Source organism: Felis catus, chromosome F2, assembly GCF_018350175.1.
Source record: "Felis catus isolate Fca126 chromosome F2, F.catus_Fca126_mat1.0, whole genome shotgun sequence".
NCBI classification, from domain to species: Eukaryota; Metazoa; Chordata; class Mammalia; order Carnivora; family Felidae; genus Felis; species Felis catus.
The window spans coordinates 64,948,334-64,969,823 of NC_058385.1; the positions used below are offsets into that span (position 1 = coordinate 64,948,334).

The 21,490-nt window shown below is 39.5% G+C and overlaps 2 long non-coding RNA genes across 4 annotated transcripts in view; both read left to right on the forward strand.

Annotated features, from left to right (window-relative positions):
• Window positions 1-887: 887 nt before the first annotated feature.
• LOC109495922 lies at window positions 888-10,775 on the forward strand. The gene is made up of 4 exons (XR_002151645.3): window positions 888-4,193; window positions 6,732-6,786; window positions 7,750-7,844; window positions 8,114-10,775. It is a non-coding gene; the product is annotated as an uncharacterized LOC109495922 (long non-coding RNA).
• Window positions 10,776-10,977: 202 nt separating this feature from the next.
• LOC109495923 overlaps window positions 10,978-21,490 on the forward strand; it is a 41,413-nt gene continuing 30,900 nt past the window's right edge. For all 3 annotated transcript variants that reach the window (XR_006592528.1, XR_006592527.1, XR_002739497.2), the window contains exons 1-4: window positions 10,978-11,030; window positions 11,320-11,399; window positions 12,075-12,098; window positions 15,653-15,876. This is a non-coding gene — a long non-coding RNA (uncharacterized LOC109495923). The remainder of the gene's footprint in view (window positions 11,031-11,319; window positions 11,400-12,074; window positions 12,099-15,652; window positions 15,877-21,490) is intronic.

The following is a 21,490-nucleotide window of genomic DNA, read 5'->3' on the forward strand; positions in this document are numbered from 1 at the left end:
CAAGTAAGGTAAATAGGAGGGCTATTAAACCCTACAGATGAGTAGGGTTTAACATTTTGAGATGCTATGATGCTCGCTCAGAGTTCAGCAGCATTTGTCCTCAGGGCCAATAAGGTTTGGAGCAGTTGTGTCATTGCAGGGAAATTTCCTGGGTTATCCATTTCTTCCTTGTACAACCTCGATCAAGTTGCGTTATCTCTCTGACTTTAACTTTTCTTTTCTGAAAAATCCCAAATTTCCTAGATTGTTGAATTCTGAGGTTAAATATTACTTTGTTACTCTATGTTACTTTTCATAATATTATCTATCATGGTACTCATCATGACTTTCAGTTAGTATTTATTGATGTGTTAACTTTTTCAATATCTTACTCTTCCAATAGGCTGCAATATACATAGCGACATGTTATTTTTTTTATTTTTTTTAAGGTTTATTCATTTTTCAGAGACAGAGAGACAGAGTGTGAACAGGGGAGGGGCAGAGAGAGAGGGAGACACAGAATTCGAAACAGTCTCCAGGCTCTGAGCTGTCAGCACAGAGCCTGACACAGGGCCCGAACTCACAGATGGCAAGATCATGACCTGAGCTGAAGTCAGACGCTTAACTGACTGAGCCACCCAGGCGCCCCTTAGTGACATGTTTAATTTTTTTTTTTCAATGTGTATTTATTTTTGGGACAGAGAGAGACAGAGTATGAACGGGGGAGGGGCAGAGAGAGAGGGAGACACAGAATCGGAAACAGGCTCCAGGCTCTGAGCCATCAGCCCAGAGCCCGACGCGGGGCTCGAACTCACGGACCGCGAGATCGTGACCTGGCTGAAGTCGGACGCTTAACCGACTGCGCCACCCAGGCGCCCCTTAGTGACATGTTTAATGATTATTTTTATCTCTATATACATAGCTACACATATTTATATCAATATTGATATCTATATATATATATAGTGCCAATCCAATGCCCTGACATAATAATCATCATCATTTGTTGTGTATTTATGATATGCCAGACATTTCTCTAGGTATTTATATACAATTTTCACAGCAATCTTACAAGGTAGATTATTTTTATGCTTATTTCACAAGTGAGGAAAACCACATAGGACCCAAAATTCTAAGTTATTTGCCTCAAATTAAAGCTAGTAATGTAACATTCTATGTCAACTACACTAAAAAAAGAAAAAAAAATGAAAGAGGTAAAAGCTAGAATAAAGTATAGATAATTTGGCTCAATAATGTCACCTAAACAAATCCTTAGAAATATTCTACACTGATTCAAAGGAATGTGGTAAGAGCTCAGAGAGTATTTTTCAATGTATAATAAAAACTTAAAGGCTAATAATTTGAGCTTGTGCTAAATAATTTACACAAGATCGTCTGTTTTAATTCTCTGAGCAATGTCATGACACAGAAGCTGTTGTAATTCTATCTGACAATGAGGTGTTAAGTGGCTAGACCAAGGTCACACAACTAACTTGTTTAAAGATTAGAACTTAAATGCCTATCTTCATCATTGATCTTCCCTCCAAAATTTTCAAGAGGATGAAATAAAGAATGATTGTGAAGGTTCTTTGTGAATGCAGAACAACTTCTGGTAGAAAATTCTGGTAAGATAGTGTCATAGTCTGTGGTATGGAGGAAGTATCACCTCAGCACTTCATGACTCTTAATATCATAGTCTTTGCCATAAGAACTTACAACTCGTTCCACTGAATCAAAGTCTACTTAACCACACCTCTATCTGAGCTTGCCTTCATGACTTGTTTGTCCAATGAGACAATTAACAATATGACATGAACAAAGGCTTGAAAATCTCTTGTTTATCAGGACTTTCTTCTTGCTGCTCTTGGGAATCCTGCAACCATCACCACGTGAATAAATCTGGGCGAGGCTGTGGGATAATTAGAGACATGTGGCCTGTCACCCCACTAACACTGAACCCGCAACCAGACTTGTGAGGAATGCCATCCTGACCACCCATCCCCAGCTGAGCTGCTAAGTGGGCCCAGGGTGGAACTGCTCAGCCCAACTCACAGCATTATCAGGAATAATAAATTTTGTGTGTGAGCCAAAATGTTTTGGGGTGATAGTTACACAGCAAGAATTAACTGACACAATTCCCACCTTTGGTTTATTCTTTTGGTTTGTACCATTAGATGCATGTTCCACGTGGTGGTTGTGGTGGTAGAGGGGGCAGTGGTCTAGTGAAAATAAGATGAGAAATTGAGATCAATGTGGCCCATACTATGTAATAGCCTGATTTGCTTGTATTTAGAGCGAGAGAAATGTGAAATCAACTGTGGCTAAACACATTATACCCTTAATTACAAATAATTACGTCGTAGATGGGGCACCTGGGTGGCTCAGTCTGTTAAGCATCTGTCTTTGACTCAGGTCATGATCTCGCAGTTCATGAGTTTGAGCCCTACATTGGACTCTCTGCCCACTTCAGATCCTCTGTCCCCGTCTCTCTGCCCCTCGCCCTCCTCTCTCTCAAAAATAAATAAACATTTTTAAAAAAATCACATTGTGGATGAAATGTTTTTGGTGATTGTATTTTACTAAAAAGGATGTTATAAAGGATCATTTTTTTCTATTATCCAAACACACTAGCTGGATTATTTTGGAAGACATCTTGGAAAGAACATTAATTTACATGCTAAACTTGTTCTGTAATGTTAGCCTCTTTGGCAAAATGGATGCTAAGGAGCACTTCTACAATGTTCCCTTAGGATCATTTCGTCTATTCCTCTTCTACCCCTAAGACATCTTCTATAAACGCAAGTATTGGTTGTTACTTAAAACTGTAGATAGAATCTATTTCCTCTATAGCAAACATTGCCAAGATGATTTTGGTAAGCTCACAATTCAAACATACGGCTAACTGTCATCAGTCATAAATAAACTGGATATTTTTCATCATAAAGCAAACAGAAGCCCATGTAGAATATATACTACTTAATGAGTTATAGAGTTCATATTTGTCATCATATGGGGAGGCTCCTTCAAAATCAATGCCAGGGTTCTTTCTTCTTAGACAACCCAGTCCAGTCGTTTGTCTTTGGCCCAATAGCTTATGCCAGGCACATGGAAATAACAGAGTGTTCAGATTCCAAAGAATTCTGTTTGATTTTTAGTATTACAATTAACAAGCCCTGTTTTGTGGGATAATGAGACTACTTAATATCTTTGCAAATAAATGTTCTTATGTCTAAAATAGCTTGTATTTATTGAGTATTTACTATGTGCGAGGCACTGGGCAGTATGCTTTATATGAGATATCTCATTAATTCTCACAGAAACCCTATGAGGTAGACTTTTCATTATTTTCATTTTTACCCACAAGGAAATTAAGGTTTGGAGCGTTTAAGTATCTTATCTAAAGTGATAAAGACTGTGATTTGTAGAGCCAGGGTTCTAGAAAGTTCTGACTCCAGAGCTCAAAATTGTTATTACTCTGCCATAATCATTCTCTCCCCATGCTACCTCCATCTAAATTCTCTTGGGAATTTTCCTCCTTTTCACTATGAAAGCATTATAATAAGGATAAAATGAGAATGCATATGTAAGAGTTTAAGTACTTGAAAGCACTATACATATTAATATTCATTCAACAAGTAATTATAAGCAGCTACCATGCAAATAACAATTGCCAAACTGGATTTCAACCAACCTGGCATATGGATACAAACAGTTACTCCAAGGAATGTGCACTAAAAGTCAGAATTGTCCTCCATGGCACCAATGTTCAAAATTTTGCAATGTACCCAAATATTTTTGTTGCCTTTAATAACTCTGTTGATTGTCTGTGAACATATATAAATATTTTTGAATTAGTATGTGTATCTTCATTCCTTACCTCTGGGGTAACGAGTTCCATATGTTTATTCTCAACTCATTTGTCCTTTTGTTTGTTGCTTAAAGTCTCTCAAATTTCAAAGGATGTTTCTAGTATTCTGAGATCTCATGAATGAGTTAGAGCCAACTTACTCAAATCCTTCATGATTGTATAGATTTCAATTATATCTTACTCGTTCTCTGTTTTCCCATCTCCCCAATCTGAAGAGTCATAATATTTTTGAAACTCTTTTTAGAAACGTTAGGTGTTGTCTCTGTGATGCCAAACATCTGGCTGAAAATGGAATAAAAAAGGGAAGCATCAGGATGCATTCACATATCCAGCTGTTTGGCATTAGGTAAGTTTCTAGTTCTCATTCAGATATGTAAAGGCAGGGAATATGTGGCTGTATCTTCCTTTCTCCGAGGGTTACTGAGTGGTGCAAGAGGGTAATAGGTTTAGGAATGATAAATCAGGATGTCATGGTGTCAATGCATCCAAGGAGGTGACTGAATTCAGTTTCTGTTCTCTGGCTTTGAAACAATACGATGATTTTCCTCTAGTGACTTGCAAAGGCAGAGAACTGAAACTGAATTCCAAAAAGGAAGCCTCCCAGAGTGTTTAGTAACTAGATGGGGGCTTTGTTGCTGTTGTGGTAAGTTTAAAAGTTAGGACATCCTGTGGTTTGGTAAGGATTAGAGTAAGCGACCAAGAAGAACTATTAAGGAAGTGTTCTTGAAAACCCTTTTCTCAGACGAGGCCATAATTGTGTAACTTGTATGTAGCTGCAATACTTTCATAGTGTACTGCACAAGACATCTTACATGATAAATTACCTACAACGTTTGGATAATGGAAGAAAAGGGCCATTTAATATTACATACAATGAGCAAACTATTGCAGTTTCTAATTAAGTGCCCAAGTCTCTTGTACAATGAACTATTTGTTGAACTTTTAAAATATAATTTGGAACCTTTGAGTAAATGACTTACGGCCATGTGGTAAAAACAGAGACATTTATGCTGGGACACATGGATTACATTATCTTTTCTGAGGCTTGCTTGCTCGCTCTTCCACAAGCTGGGCCAGACTACCTGGCATAGCCAGGAAGCAAGAATCCAGGTGAATTGGCGGGGAGGACCCTGCTCTACCTTAGGTGGCAGTAAGCCAAAGGCTATTCTGAAAGAAATTCTGAGATTAATTGTTCTCTGGGAAATGGTACCTTCTGATTTCAGAATGTTAGTGACATCAAGGACGAAGGAATCCCATTAGGACCTAGGGAACTGTGTAATAGTTTAAGAAGGGCTCCTTGGGTCAAGCTGTGCCACAACCTGTTTCCTGAAATTCAGAGAGAAATCAAAAACTTTGTGCATGGATACATAACTTAAGAACATGAGAGCACATGCCAGCATGTTCATGCATATATTTTGATCCCTTTAACAGTCTTAAGTTATTTGAAGTTCCCATTTACTTGATTTGCCCAGAAACAGTCTCTCAGTTCTTGGGAGGGGGGGGGGGATGTCTTAAAGACCTACCAAGAGGCTCCAGAGTCTTCTTGGACATCAAGGCTCTTTACAAACATTTTTGATGAGTCAAGTGCCAACAAATCAGATATAAAAAAGCCAGTTGTTTTTTTTCTTGACAAACATGAACTTAATAACAAGGGAATGAGGGGTGGGAGGAATAAATAAAAGGTGGGAAGATCTTGGGAAAACATCTTCTGAGCTTTGATGATCACAAAGTGGTATACAAAGATTTCTTGCTACATGAGCACAACCAAGGCTGGATTCACTCAACACTGCTATTGTGTCAGCAGGAAACCTGGTGATAATATTTAGCTCAGTTGCTATTTAGTATTTTCTCAAAGTGACTCTGATATAAAACCCTCTATGATGTCATAGTTCTGCATAGCAATTGATAGTATTAGTATTTGGGGGTGCCCTTTTTGAGAATTAGAATACATTCCTGCTTTGTAAATGTGAATATAATCACATCTAGAATTCAGGAATAAAGTAAGGATATCAGGAAAGACTTCTTGTAAAAGAGAGATGCTTAAAATGAGTTTTAAAGGATAGGAAGAAGTTAGCCATTCGTAGAAATGTGGTCAGATTCATAGGAAGAATGCTTCTGAGTATGATGAGAGTGAATGGCGTATTCAGGAAACTACAAATAGTCTGGATTCCTAGAATGTCAAATGGGAGGAGGTGGAAGGGGATGAGATTGGAAAGGAAAACAGGGCTCCTATCATGACAATATTTTGAGGGTAATGATTAACCTTAGAGAGGTTGTAATGAGGAGGAGAAATGGTTATACTAAACATGGTTCTGGCTACAATGTGGAAAACTGATTAGATGGAGCTAAGACTGTAATTGTGTAAAAGATTTGAGTGATGTTGCAGTATTTCAGGAAGGAGCTTAAAGAGATCTGAAAAGTGGCCATGGAGATTGAGATAGACGGCAGGATGGGAGACTAAATAAAGAGAATCCCTTTCTGTAGTTACAATACTTAGAGCTAGGAAACATGGCGAGGTAGTGGAGAGCCTGCCAATAAGCATGGACTCTGGAACACGGATTTGGGGCCCGTAGGTCCGGGTTAAGACTTCCACCTCCAAAACTTTCCAAATGTGTGACCTTAGACAACTCACTTAATCTCTCTGTCCTTTAGTTTCCCCATCTGCCAAATAGGAAGAAAATAATATCTAACTCAAAGTGTTGTTATATGAGGATTAATTGAGCTAATATGTAAAGCATTTAAAGAGTGTCTGGCAAAGAGTAAGCACTGTACGTTATATATTATTAGTGCCACACACGGGTATTGTGCCAACCTCTTAATATATATTTTCATGGTTAATCTTTCAAATAACCCCGTGAAAAGGGTATGCCTTCTTATTTTTCAGATGAGGCTACTGCAACTTGGAGGGTTTACATAACTTTTCCAACGTCACAGAGCTGGTAAGTGATGAAGATGGAACAGAAGTCCAGAGTCCCATGCTGTTAACATTTTGTTATGACTTTTGTGAAAGTTCAGGCCGCTTGCCTCTGGAGAGATAAATTCAGGAATAACGTACAATATATGATGCCTTCTCTCCCATTTGTGTCCAGAAGAGAATGCATGTAGAGTGGCGTAGTATTGCAGAATGTAGGGAGGTTTGAAGTTAGGACACCTGGTTTAAATATCAGCTCCCTAATTCATGATGCTTGCGTTGAGAAATTTTTTCATCTGGGTGTGGTTGAAGGTGGGAGAGAGATATCAAGCTGGAGAAAGCCCTTTATAAATGATAACATGCCAGATAAGCATTAGTCATTGATCGTCCCTTTAAAAAGAGTAAAATAATAGTCATCCATGACTGTGACTCCTTTTTTCTCAGCCGCCAAAGCAAGTCATAAATAAAAATCATCCCTCCCCAACATTGCCGATTCTGCATATTCAGAAAAAATAGCTTTGTCACTTTCCATTGTAGGCAAACTTGAAACTATTGCTTCTTACCTCCTTCCAGTTAGCTGTACGTTAGCATGACTCAAACATAATCCTAAATTATTTATGGCATAAATGAATTCTCCTTCTAGACAGGAGAGAGGAGACAGAGAGCAGCTCAGAATTTCCTAAGCTAAGATCTTTTGTTCTCTGGGGATCCTTGAGCGTATTCCCAAGGGTCCATGAGAATTTTTAATTTGGGAATTTCATGTCAATGGCAATTTAAAAATATGTACATAGGCATATTTTTGACCATCTGATGGCAACCTCACAACCAATAATTGTCCCATATTCGATAGTGTTTTTTTTTAATTTGTTGCACCCAAATAGTTCCACTTCATCTTGGGCTAAAGTGAAAAAGAAATGGAGGCAGAATTACTATGTAAATGGTGCATTTCTGCCAAGTGGAGGCCAAATGACATCATGTTATGGTTTCACAGTAGTTGGAACAGAGAAGAGTGGTGGAAAAAATGACTGATCTCAGAGCACACAGATGTATGGGCATGATGACCGCAAAAGAACTTGAATCTTAACAGTGAGTACCATGTTCCTTTGTGAGTGGTTTCACTTTCAAGAAAACAACAACATCCATCACATGAAATAAATGTTACCAAATTGAATTTTACTGGGTTGCAACTTTTGTTTGCATTTACTTAGTAAATGTGTTTAAATTTTATAGCTTAGATGATTTATAGGCATAATAAGTTACATCTAGGTTAGTGTTGCATATATTTTAGCAGCGTTATAACAAAAATACTACAAATCAACATTGATATTAAACAGAACTTCTGTTTCTTTTAAAAGGAGTCTATCCATCACTCAAATTTGAGAAACACTAAAATAATGGAAAAGAATACAGGCTTTGGAATTAGACGGAATTAGGTTCAAGACTCAATTCTTCTACTCCCTGGCTGTGTCACCTTGAGTGAGTTGCTTGACTTTTCTAAGCCTTAACTTCTTCCTTTCTAAAAGGTATTCATTATAACAATCACAAACACTAATTCAGTTCTTCCTATGTGCCAGAAAAGCTCAAAGAATTGAACCTATATTAACTCTTACTGTTAAAACAATCCTATGAAGTAGATACTAAGATTATTTGTATTCATGGGTGAGGAAAATGAGACATAGAAACATGAAGCAATTTGTAAAAAATTACACACCCATTAGAACATGGATCTAGATGATCTGACTCTAGAGCTGAAGCTTAACCACTTTGATACACTGCCTTTTGAACATCCACCATGGTTTCTTATATATATTTATGTTAGATATGTTCATATGCAGCTTTCCAGGATTAGTTTCTGAGCTCTGCCCTGACACAACACAAGTTCCATGACTGCCCCTCTCCAAACTGGTACAAGCGTGTTCGAGGAAAAGCTGGGAACAGTTCCAAAGACAATCCCTACTAGCATTACAATGAAGTCGAATTCATTCTCAGTGTTTACTAAATGTCAGATACTGTGTTTAACAACTTACATCGTTACCTTATTCAAATGTTAAACAACAAAGTGAAAAAATAAATTTCATTTAGAAAGGAAACTTGTTTCAACACTGAGTAATATTCCATCTAATGTATATACCACCTTCTTCAATGCATTCTTTCATAAATGGACATTGAGTTGATTCCATGTCTTGGCAAGTGTGAACAGTGCTACAGTGAACATGGGAGAGAAGACATCTCTCAAGATCCTGATTTCAGTTCCTTTGGATATATATCTAGCAGTGGGATTGGTGGACCAAATGAAAATCCCGCCATTTGCAACCACGTGGATGAACATGGAGATCATATGCTAAGTAAAATAAAGCCAGACACAAAAAGACAAATGCTACGTGATACCACTTACATGAAAAATCTCGGGCAGTCAAACTCATAGAATGGTGGTCGACAGGGGCTATGAGGAAGAGGAAATGAGATGTTGGTCAAAGAGTATAAAATTTCAGTTATGTAAGATGAATATGTTCTGGAAACCTAATGTACAGCACAGTGATGATAGTTAACTATACTCTACTGTATACAGTTGGCCCTTAAACAATGCAGAGGTTAGGGACACCAACACTCTCCTACAATCAAAAATCTGTGTATAACTTTTGACCCCTTAAAAACTTAACTACTAAGAACTCACTTACCGTTGACTGGAAGCCTTGCCAATAGCATAAACAGTGGATTCACACGTATTTTGTATGTCATATGTATTTTACTGTATTCTTACAATAAAGCAAGCTAGAGAAAAGAAATGTTATTAAGAAAAGCACAAAGAAGAGAAAATACATTTACAATAGCGTGTGTGTATTGATTTGGGGGAGAAAAACCTGCCTTAGATGGCCCAGCAGGACAGGGACGGTGGAAGCAGGCTGTTCTGCAGCCTGGTGGCCTGGATCTGCAGCAGGAGGCACAGGACAGGCCCACAGGAGGCAGAGTACAGCTGTGCCTTATGCCTGAGGTGTACCCAGCCAGTGGCCAACAGCAGGTGCCAACACACAGGAGTGCCTGGCCTCTGGAGGACGCTGGCTAGGGTGCCACTCGGGGGGAAGGGTGCTTTCCAGCCCAAGAATGGCCCAAGACCAGAAACCTTGTAGACCTGAGAACTTGGAGATTTTCAGTTAGGATTGCTCACCAAACCACTCCATCCTGCGCACAGGGCAGTCCACAGCCCTGCCCAGTCCTAGCCCTGGAGGCTGGTGAAAGCTTCAGCGCTGGCTTCCATGGGTACTCAGAAGACAGCAGGTGAGATCTCTGGGCCAGTTGGCTTTGATTCAGTCCTGTGGAAACTTGGGTGGGCAGTTATAAATAAATGCTTTGTGGCTTTTGCTTTCAGCTCTCTTTTTAAAAATCTACATGTAAGTGGATCTGTGAAGTTAAAACCCATGTTATTCAAAGGTCAACTGTATCTGTGTGTGAATATATGTGTGTGTGTGTATATAGAGAGAGAGGGAGAAAGAGACAGAGAGACAGAGAGAGACAGAAAAATTTATTACTAAGGACTGCTCATGTGATTATGGAGACCGCGAAGTCTAGATCCAGGTGAGCTGTTAGTTTATGTTAGTATCATTTCAAAAGTCTGAGAACCAAGAGAGCCAATGCTGAAATTTTAGTCTGAATGTGAGTCTGAGTGTTAGCTTTTATTACTTGAATTACAGAAGAACCATGTCTACAGCTTGAACATGGTCAAGCAGGAAAAGAAAATTCTTACTCAGCCTTTTTTCTTCTATTCAGGCCTTCAGTGAATTGGATGAGGCCCAGGCATTTGGGGAGTAAAACTGACTCAAATACCATCCAGAAACACCTTCACAAAAATATGCAAAATAATGTTTAAATATCTGGGCACTTCATGGCCCGGTTGAATCGACACATAATTCTTAAGATGGCCAAGTTATGCATTGATGAACTTTACTCACATACTCATTCAGCCAGTGAATCAACAAATATTTTACTGGCCTCCATGTGCTAGACACTATACCACATAACCTGAATTTTCTTTTCTTTAAATTTTTAATGTTTTTTTTTTTTTTTTGAGAGAGAGAGAGAGATTGAGCACAAGCAGGGGTGGAGCAGAGAGAGAGAGGGAGTAACAGAATCCGAAGCAGCTCCAGGCTCTGAGCTGTCAGCACAGAGCCTGACACAGGGCTTGAACTCACCAACCATGAGATCATGACTGGAGCCGAGGTCAGACGCTTAACCAACTGAGCCACCCAGGCACCCCCCTAACCTAAGTTTTCAAAGGTAAATAAATCTCTTCCTGTCCTCAAAATTGCAAAGGCTATTGGTCATATTAATCAATACAACTATTATCTATGATATAATATAAAAATTGGCTCACAAAGTATTCTATGATCCTTAATAATTGAAATCTTTAGCGTTTTGTAATTATGTTTAAAATATACAGTCTTTACACTTTATAAATGAAAGCCATGCTCAGACCACATCTTTATAGGGGAAGCTTTGTAATCCAGTGGTAAAAGGATTGATTAACTTTTGTGAGCTTTGTTCTCTCCTTTGTAATCTCCCATAGGGTGTATCCCACAAAGTGTGTCTGTTCAATTATGCCCCACTGGATATGTCTCTGAGGAAGAGGAAATTGGAGGAGTGAGGGTAAGATTCCTATTTGGTTTCTCTACAAGCATCTTCGATGCAGCGGGACGTGGAGGTGAAGGTAGTACAGAAGAGTTTATCCAGACAACCAGTAAAATAAAATTGACCCCCTCAGATACAGGGTATTAAGCACTACTGAGATCAAGCAAATCACAGACAGCAGTGAATTTTGAATCAAAATCTAATGTAAGGTGGGGGTGGAATAGAGACAAAGCATGGGGTATAGGACCTAACATGTCGCTCCTGAGAAATGAACCTTTTTTTTTTTAGGAGGGGAGCTCAGGCTAATAATTTGTTTTATGTACCCCCTCATCCCATTCCAGCCCTTAGCATGGCAGTTTTTGGAATGAAAAATTGGGGGATTATGAAAGAAAACATGAGAGGGGATAGTAAAGCAGGTAATAAATAACTTGAATTCTGGATTCAGAGAGACACGAGTTGGAACCCAGTGTTGCTATTGAATAGCTGTGACACCTTAGGGGAGGTTTTTCACTCCCTGAGTTTAATTTCTTCATCTGGAATATGGGAATGAGGATCATACCTAATTCTTAGGGGTGATGCAAACATTACACGTGCTAAAACCCGGAGGCTGATGGAACCAGAGGGAGCACTTCAGTGTTAGTTTTTATTACTTGAGTTACGCTACAGTCTAAATAGATGCCTTTCTTTTTATAGGGCCTGGCACAGTATAAACACTCAGTGAGTATTGCTAATTGCTAGTGATAATTGTTGGTAATATAAAAATTATAGCTGCTCTTATAAATTACACTACTATGATAATGCAGAAAAAATTCAAGAAGACTACAGAGATGGAGAAAATCAAACTGGCATTGTCAGATGGGACTTCAACCAAAATTCCAAGAAGAGAGTCTGCTTTCTCCATTTGGAAAATGGCCAGATTTTACCTGAGGTTTCATACATAGAAAAAAGTTTAATTTTAAGTATAAAAAAAAGACAAAAGTTTACCTTGTCTCTATTTCATGTCACTCAACCTCACAATGCAGAAAGCCCGATTATCCACTGTGTCTCTTGCTCTGAGACCAAGAGTAGACATCCTCTTCCATGTGCTTGTGGGAATGTTTGAGGTTTGCCTGGCTCCAAATAGCTAATCCAAGGAAACATCTTCCATTCCTTACTGGAATATTAACCCCAAAGCAAATTGGAGGCTGCTGTGGCGGAACAATTGAAAGCACTTTCCAGAAAATAGTTAGCATGTCACCGTTAGCCCTTCTCCTTTTCTAGAATTGTAAGGGTGCATTGAATTAGCATTTATATATATGTCACCACTTACTGAGTGTTTCCTATGTGCTAGGCTCTGGTAGGTGTTTTGTAAACATTATCTCATCTGAGTCTTAACAACAGGGCTGTGAAGTCACACTGATATCCCAAATTCACATGTGAGAACCTTGAAGCTCAAAGAGGTGAAGGAGCCAGAATTTAAACTCAGGCGTGCCTGAATAAGGAGGACCCCTCTGCCCCCACCACCACATTATGGTGGACAGTTTTGTTAACAGTTTGACTCTTGAGTGAGTTTGAAATGACTCAATTTGGTGAGGAAAGCCAGGCTCATCGGCTCATAACCTTTGACCATGGTGTTAATCCAAGTCTTTCTCAACCCTCAGAGCACTGCAGAAACAACCACAGTGGTGCTACTTGCTGAGAAGGGGCTGTTTCTCTCCACGGAATAGACGGAATAGACAGCTTGTTGACTATGCCTTGGGCCACAGAAAACCTGCAAGCCATGTGCTTCAAAGAAAAGCCAGACTTCGCAGCAGAAGTTATCTTTTCCAGATTGTGCAAACTCTGGAGAGCCGAGCTAGTCAGGTTAATGCAGTTTAACGCAAAGGCAAAGTAGGAGGGGAAAGAAAGCAAAACTAATGAATCTCAGCCTTTGATCTCTGCTAATCAAGGCATTTCATGAGGTACTTTATGATCATGTAGTACTCGGTTCCTAATGAAAATGGTTTAAGTATGATTTTACTGGAGAGATCTAAGAAGCAACCATTTAGGGAAGCAAGCCAGATATTAGGTAACTCAAGACCACTCAGGAAATCAAAACAAAGTTACAGCTCCATTAGCCAAGTGTAATGTTTTTGGAGGGAAGGCAAAGAGGCCCAGGTAGCCAGAAATTTTCCCTGCCTTCATTCTCCCCGGGGAAAATATCAAGTACATTGCACGTTCTGGGGCATCTTAATCCCTATTCTTAACCCTATGCAGGCACGGCTACAAGTCTTTTACCACCTTTGCACACGAGCACTCAGCTGTTTACCTTATAATAATTTGCCTTTCCACTCTTGGCAGAGTCTAACTTGCCAGATGGACACTTCATTGAGTGTACATGTTCTGGAAGGAAGGAAATGTCTCCCGGGATGTGTCTGATGGAATACAAAGATGTCCAGTGTATTTCTCTACATTTCAATAGCACTTCATATTTGCAGAGAGCTTTATCATAATGTTTTATTAGTGATTGCATAAAACAACCCAATGAGTGAGATGGTGATGTTTTCACCCTACAAACAAAATCAAGACACATTCAGGCTAATTTGCTTCGGCCCACACAGCAAGGATTAGAAATTCCAGACTCAAAGTTACATATTTCCAGAGCCTCACTTGCTTTAGGTTTTCTGAGGTTGTGGCCCAAACTAACGCTGAATAACAACTTATAGTGGTTCTCTAAGCTTCCATGCTAAATATAAATTTTATACAAGGCCCTATAAATACATTGTAATGGAATGGCCATGAGAGTGATTTGCCACTTTCTTCTTTATTTGCATGATCTCACACTTTTCTGGTTCTCCCAGTTGATCTTCAGTAACTCTTCTGTTACACGTCTTTCCTCCATTTCCACCCCCCCCAACTGTGAATATCTCCAAGAGTCTAGTTCCTGCATTTCTAATCCCACTACTCTCTCCAGCTTCAAATAACACCACAATATTAATAAATCCCAAATTGCCATATTGTTCTTCTTCTTCCAAATTCTTTCTGTCTTTTACCCATTCTTTGATTCAACACATATTTCTTTTATCTACCACATTGTAGGGGCACACAACAAATAGATGATTAAACACCAGATCCTTTCATACAGCTCATGGGCTATCAAGACAGAGCCACAGAGAGAGGATTCCAGTATTCTGTAACACATGTTGTAATAGTCTTGGCATTATTAGAGCAGAGAAACATTTTGCCTTGCCTGGACTGGCAACTAAAGGAAGGAATCCTACAGGAAATAAATTTGTTCCTATTTCTCAGTTCCAGTTGATCATTCAGTCACTCATTTATCTGGTGATTAATTAGTTAGCACTTACTGTGTGCAAGTCCAGAGTGAGAACACAAAACATTACATACCCATGACCTCAAAGATTTTACTATATAGGCAGGAAGAAAGGATATTTCTACAAAACCAGAAGGTGTCTTCATCACATTGATATTTGTCTTCCCTCACTTATCTGGTTGAACAACTTTTATCTCTCACCTTCATTGTTTGTTTTTGTTTATTTTGTATGGCCCTAGTGGAAAATCAGTTTTTAGAAAGGGTAGACCCTTAATGGAAAACTTTATGTCTACTAACTACTTACCATGTAACTGAAAGGAAATTGCATGGCCTCTTTGAATTTACTTCCTTTTTCCCCAAATGGGAGTTATTAATGGTATTAATACTATAAGAATGTTGCAAGAATCAAATTACAGAGATGCTGTTATACAAGGTATTTTTCAAACTGTAGCCTGCGCACCATGTGAATAATGGCTAGATTATTTTTACATTTTAGCTATGATAGATTTATTTTAAATTTTTAAATTAAATTATTTGCAAATCCATGAATAAAAGGGATGCCACATCTGTTTCAAGTAGGATAGATTATAAGATGTTTAACAGACTTTAATCTATTTTCATCATGTGCTCCAAATAATTCATAAAGTGTTAGTAACTGTCAAAAGGCATTGGAAACCAGAATTTTAATTTTATAAGAAAGACTGTAGAAATCATTGAGTGATATCTCCCATTTTGTAATAAGATAGTTGGGATTTAAAGTGGCTTAGTATCTTTCCTAGGGTCATACAACTAATTAAACATAGACAGGAATTTGAAGCTCATGTCTGCTGCTTTCTCATGCATCACACTGTATTTCTTGAATAGGATCAATTTCTTACTGGAGGCAAATTAGTCAGGTCATATTAGGCCAAGGAAAACAAGATCCATCTGTGGGATATGTGATCTAATGGATTTTATTTCTCTGCTGTTCTGCTGTACTTAGCACCATGTTCTACACGCGATGGAGTGGGAAACAAGCTGGCACCAAGAATAACGGACTCTCGTATGGCGGGCATGGAAACTGATATCCTTCTACGAAGTCTCCGAAGCTCAGATCGCTTATTCCTAGGGACTCCATTCATTTCCATCTCCAAAGCTCCCACCCGCCACACGCCCCAAGGACTCTGTGAAATGATCCTCTGAATGATCTCCTGAGAGATGGAAGAGGTAGGCATTGACTCATCCCCTCTTATTCCACCCACATTGGTCAAGGGTTGCCACACAGGGAGATAATTCACTCACACCTCCACATCTGATGCCTGGTGGGTGTCGCTAGGGGAATTACACCATAATGTCAGGGAAAGCCCAGGGCGGAAAACGAGAGACGGATGGGTGGTTTGCTGTAGCAGGTAGTGTCAGACTACACAAAAACTAAGCCACTGCTGAGGCCCATGCTGGAGTAAGGCATGCCAAGAAGAGGTGAACGCAAACATGAAAGGTCAGATCTTACTAGGTATCGGATATTCTTCTGTGCAAATATTGACACGGTACTTACCATGCGTCATATATCCTTTTCTGCAAACACACACACAGTACTTTATAGGCATCATACACATTTTGGATTGCTTACGTATTTAAGTTATTTAACCCTCACGATAGCTTACCATGTATGCACTGGTACTATATCCATTTTACAGATGAAGGAACTGAGACAGAGACGTTAATTAAGTTGCCTAAGTTCACACATTTACCAAGTGGTATCGCTAGGAGTTAAACTCAGGCATTCTGGCTCCAAAGACCATGCTCTGGCTACCCTACATGGGGCAGTGCTTTGGAAGTGGACACAGAAGAAGAAAGCTTGACTTCTAAGCTGGTATAAAATGAGTAACTGTGAAGGACACATGAATCACTCCAACGAATGTGAGAAAGTGTAATGTAATACTTCAGAGAATGCATTCTGGGGTCAGACGGGCATTACTTTACTTTTTCACCCTCTTTCTAGCTACATTGCACAAACCACTTAACCTTTAAACCTCAATTCTTTCCTCTGCATCATGGATCATCTTTATTTCACAGAGTGGTTAGAAGAAGTAAGAATTTTTAAAGTGCAGACAGCACTCAGTAAGTCCTTCAGAAACAAATGGCAGCTTGAAAGTGTGTATTTTAGAGAGTTTTTATGATGTCACATGTCTCTTCTGCTTTTGAAAGTCCTCTTTAAAGGAATGGGAAAGAACGAGGCTTGGAGCTGGCAGTATATGGCTCAGGAGGAGGCAGGCACCTTATTTATTTATATACTTGCCTTTTAGTTGAAATTCCTTTAAAATGGTCTTCCTGCCCTTGGCCAACACAGAAAACAAACAATCCTAACACTGAACAGGACTGAGTTCTGTCTGAAGGAAAATCCAGAGGCTGCAGCATGGATGGACCCCTGGAGGCAGCAAATCTAGGGTAGAATTGCAGTTCCATGATTGCTAACCTAGTAGGTCATTTTTTTTCTTAGTGTCACAGAGCATTAGCTTTTGCATATTGGAAATGGGTATAATAATAATGCTTATTTAGCAGGGTTGTCTTGTTGATCAATGATATGAAATAGGTAAAGCAGTGGGCCCATACTATATGCCGAACTAAGACTGTCTGGTGGGAAAGAAAATATGAGTCCAAATTCTGTCCAAAGGGAAAAAAATCCTTGCTGTGACTCTTTTTCCACCCTTATTTTCCTCCTTATTCTCCGTTACTGTTCCTGGGGCCAGCGGGGAGGTACTTTCTATGTATATTTAAGTTGGCATTTGATTATTGGCCCAAAGAAATGGCAAGTGGCTAAAGACAACAGGGCTATCTGTGACAGAATGGCTGGTGTTGGCATGGAAAGATTGGTACATAGTAATAGGGAAATGCATGCAAATCTGATTGGAATACAATTTTGGAAGCATCATTTTCAAGGAATGAAATAAATTGCACTTTAAGAACAGAGGGTGGGCCAGAACCAAGTCTTATTGGTGGGTGATAAGAGAATAGAAAAGAGAGGGTTCTTTGGATAAGGGCTGTACTTATTTTGTTTTCCAGGAGATTCAAATGGGACACACTTGGCCACATAATTGCTCTTGGGTGCTACACCTACAAAATTGGTTGGGCAGCAGTTCTTGCAGTTGTGAGGTCTGGGAATGAGGACTGGGTCATATACGAGACCACAACTGCTCATCTTTTGTGGTCTTAGTTTGACATTTGGCCAATGTTGGACAGGTGCCTAGTTGTCTCCTAGGAGATGGTTGGATTCAAAGCATAGAATCTGGGTTACGGCAAAGATCATATCAGTGATGTTATGCGTGAGATATCCTGGCACTCATCATTATCTAAATCCATTTGGTACAGGGTGTAGACTTGCTCTGGGATTTGGAAATGAAGTAGGCACTACCAATTTCCCGTGTAAACTTAGTGATATTATATTAATAGAAATAACATATATTTCATAGTTCAAGACAAAGGCCCGTTCCCCAAGAATTCTGGGGAAGCTCCCCAGGGGCAGTCTCATCCCTGCATATAATCGTCTCATGACTTATGCTTCCCTTGGTAGTCGCCCACCATCATCCCACCCACACTCCTCGTCCACACTAAGGTGCCCTGCCAATGAAGTCATCACTTTAGGGTGGTATATCATGCTGTTTGTTGTTTGTGACTTCTGAGAAATGTTACTAACTGTATCAAGAATACTATTTCCCAACTCGCCCAAAGTTGTGACATTCTGGAGATTCCAAAATGATGTTTTGCTTAAGACTTCTTAGGACTGGAAAAATCATCTATTTTATGCAGAGAGGGAGCAAATACCTTCCCCTCCCAACTGGAGGCAGATATACTCTGGGACACTGTAAGGGGCCCTAGCAAGGTGTTCCCATGATTCTATGTTTTATGATATTCACAGCATATATTTAAACTGCAATTGGTGAAGGCTGCTGTCTCTTTCTTCTACCCCTCTGTCATGTATAGCCCTGTGTCTAGTGGCATTGGAATGGCTAAGGGTAATTGGGGAATCTGGCTACGGGAAAGTTGAATTGGAGGACTCTTTAGATTGGATACAGTAGAGCAGATATATGTGGTTTGTAGTTAATTCTGTGTTGTAATTAATATATTTCTAACCACCCAATATAGAAATTGCTTCTAGAAATACTTCTGCTGCCCTATGTGCTGGCACAGCATTGTGATAGGAAGTTCCAGGCCAGATGACTTAATGTGATATTAATGGGTCGTCTGGCATGCAGCACCAGAATTATATGGCTGGGGGGAAAGAAGAAACAAGTTTGAAATGTATGACCTAGGAGCCAATTCTGGAAAATTCTACCATTTTTTAAATGTGTAAAGTTGCAGGCAGAGGATTTGGGTTTCATCAAAGCCTAGAGAAAATGGAAGCCCTCTTCTGTCAAAAACAAACTTGATAATGTAACATAATTATAAATACTCCATATGCTTTTTGTCTGGTACATGTAAATCATACACAGTGTAATTTATCGTAATTCTGTGTTTATAAGGGCATAATTCTAAAAGATACTACAAAGGATGGGTATGTTTATAACTATAGTTGCATGTTTTATGCATGTTATTGATAATAAAAAGGGAATTTTGATCAGTTATAATAGAGCAAAGGCTGAGCTATCTCTCTATTCTATTATAAAAACCACAAAAATATCCTGTGAATAGGCAGCGATCAAAGACTACATAGCCAAGAAATGTAGGAGAAGAGAATTACAGAGGTGGCAGACAGTTAACAAAAATACCAGTTTTGTGGATTTTTGGTAAGGTTTATAGTGTTCATTGACTTTTTACATATTGTAACTTCCTGTGTCTCCTTTTGTCATAAATAAATATTCACCTGCTTCTTATTTTGCGCTGATAATTTGCATTAATTTTCTTGAAGTGGTACTCCTTGACTGTATCGAATTTCAACATCACAAAACTTGGATCTGCTTCTATGTCTTCCCGCTGTACATCCTGTCATCCAGGCCCCGGGGCGGTTGAGCATTGGTTGTGCCTCTGTGCTACACAGTGAGCTTCCTTGAAACAGTTGATTCAGCTCCCGCTGCCCCTGCTACCCCCACAGGCTACGTTGTGCATGGGGGTGAGCCAGGGAACAGGAATCATTCTGACCTCTTCCAAACCCAATGACCTCATTCTCTATCTCTAATCTGAATCGTTGACCCCCAGACCACATCTTTTTAGGCTTTCCCCTGCCCCCCAGACAATCAACCTATAGACAACAGGGAACCTGACTCCTCTCACAGACATGTCAGAATCTCAGGACTGGTTCATGCGGGACTCCTGCTACAGAGGATATTCTAACTGAGGTGACCAAAAAAGGAAAAGGTCATGTGGGTGTGAGAACCAAAGTTCTTAAAAACTTCCTAAGAACTAGTTTAGGGAAGCTGAGTCACTAACTTGAAGATGGGCAAGAGAACTGCTCTTCTTTGAACAATAAATTACATCACACCTCTCTCTGGCTTAAAGCCTTTCTGTAACTTTCCTTTGCATCTGAAATAAAACTGAAAGACCTGGCAATGGTCTTTAAAGTCCTTCATGATCTGCCCCTCCCTCCAAACTTTCTAACCACAACTGTTGACTCTGAGCTTTGCTCACCACGTTGTAGGCACCCTAGCCCACTTTAGGCCCATCAGACTTGCCCAAATGTCCACCTCTGTGCCTGAAGGTACACATGTCTTACTTTCTGGACATTCTTGTCCATGCTTTTCATCCATTTTCTTACTTTCTCATGCTTTAGGTCTCCACCTACATGTCTCAAGCTTCTCCTCAAAAACAGTCTTTTATGACCACACTACCTAAACTAGATACCAGCCCTTAATTTCTATCTCGGCATCGGACACTTACACAGGATCACACAGGATGTTAATTAAAATACTTAGCACTTAAAATTTTTTTTTAACGTTTATTTATTTTTGAGACAGAGACAGAGCATGAACAGGGGCGGGGCAGAAAGAGAGGGAGACACAGAATCGGAAGCAGGCTCCAGGATCTGAGCCATCAGCCCAGAGCCCGACACGGGGCTCGAACTCACGGACCGTGAGATCGTGACCTAAGCTGAAGTCGGACGCTTAACTGACTGAGCCACCCAGGCGCCCCTAAAAAAAAATTTTTTTAATGTTTGTTTATTTTTGAGAGACAGAGAGAGAGACATAGAGCAAGCAGGGGAGGCACAGAGAGTGAGGGAGACACAGAATCTGAAGCAGACTCCAAGGCTCTGAGCTGTCAGCACAGAGCCTGACGCGGGGCTCGAACTCACGAACCGTGAGATCATGACCCGAACCAAAGTTGGCCGCTTAACCGACTAAGCCACCCAGGTGCCCCAGTGTTTAGCACTTTTTATAATTATTTGATTAATCTATAATCTTACTTGTGTTTTTATCTGACTCTTTCGCCATATTAGAGATTTTATGATACCTAGAAGATTCTTCAAATGACATTACAAATATAGCCACAGGAACTTATAAAAAAGACACATGAGATACAACTTAAAACTTGTGTACAGTTCCAGATCACATTGGCTATTGATAGATAGATAGGTGGATAGATAAATAGGTAGATGATAGATAGATGATAGATAGATAGATAGATAGATAGATAATAGATGACGGATAGATGATAGAGATAGATGACAGGTAGATAGACAAATAGATATGTGCTAAATTAATACATGATACATGCATGAATGAGTGATTCCATAAACTGAAGGTAATAATTAGAAGCAGAGGCAAGTGGATATGAAGATAGACATGTATTATCTAGGCCACAAAATTTAAGAGGACTTTCACTCTTGGTTTCTGCAAGGTTCTTGTAATGT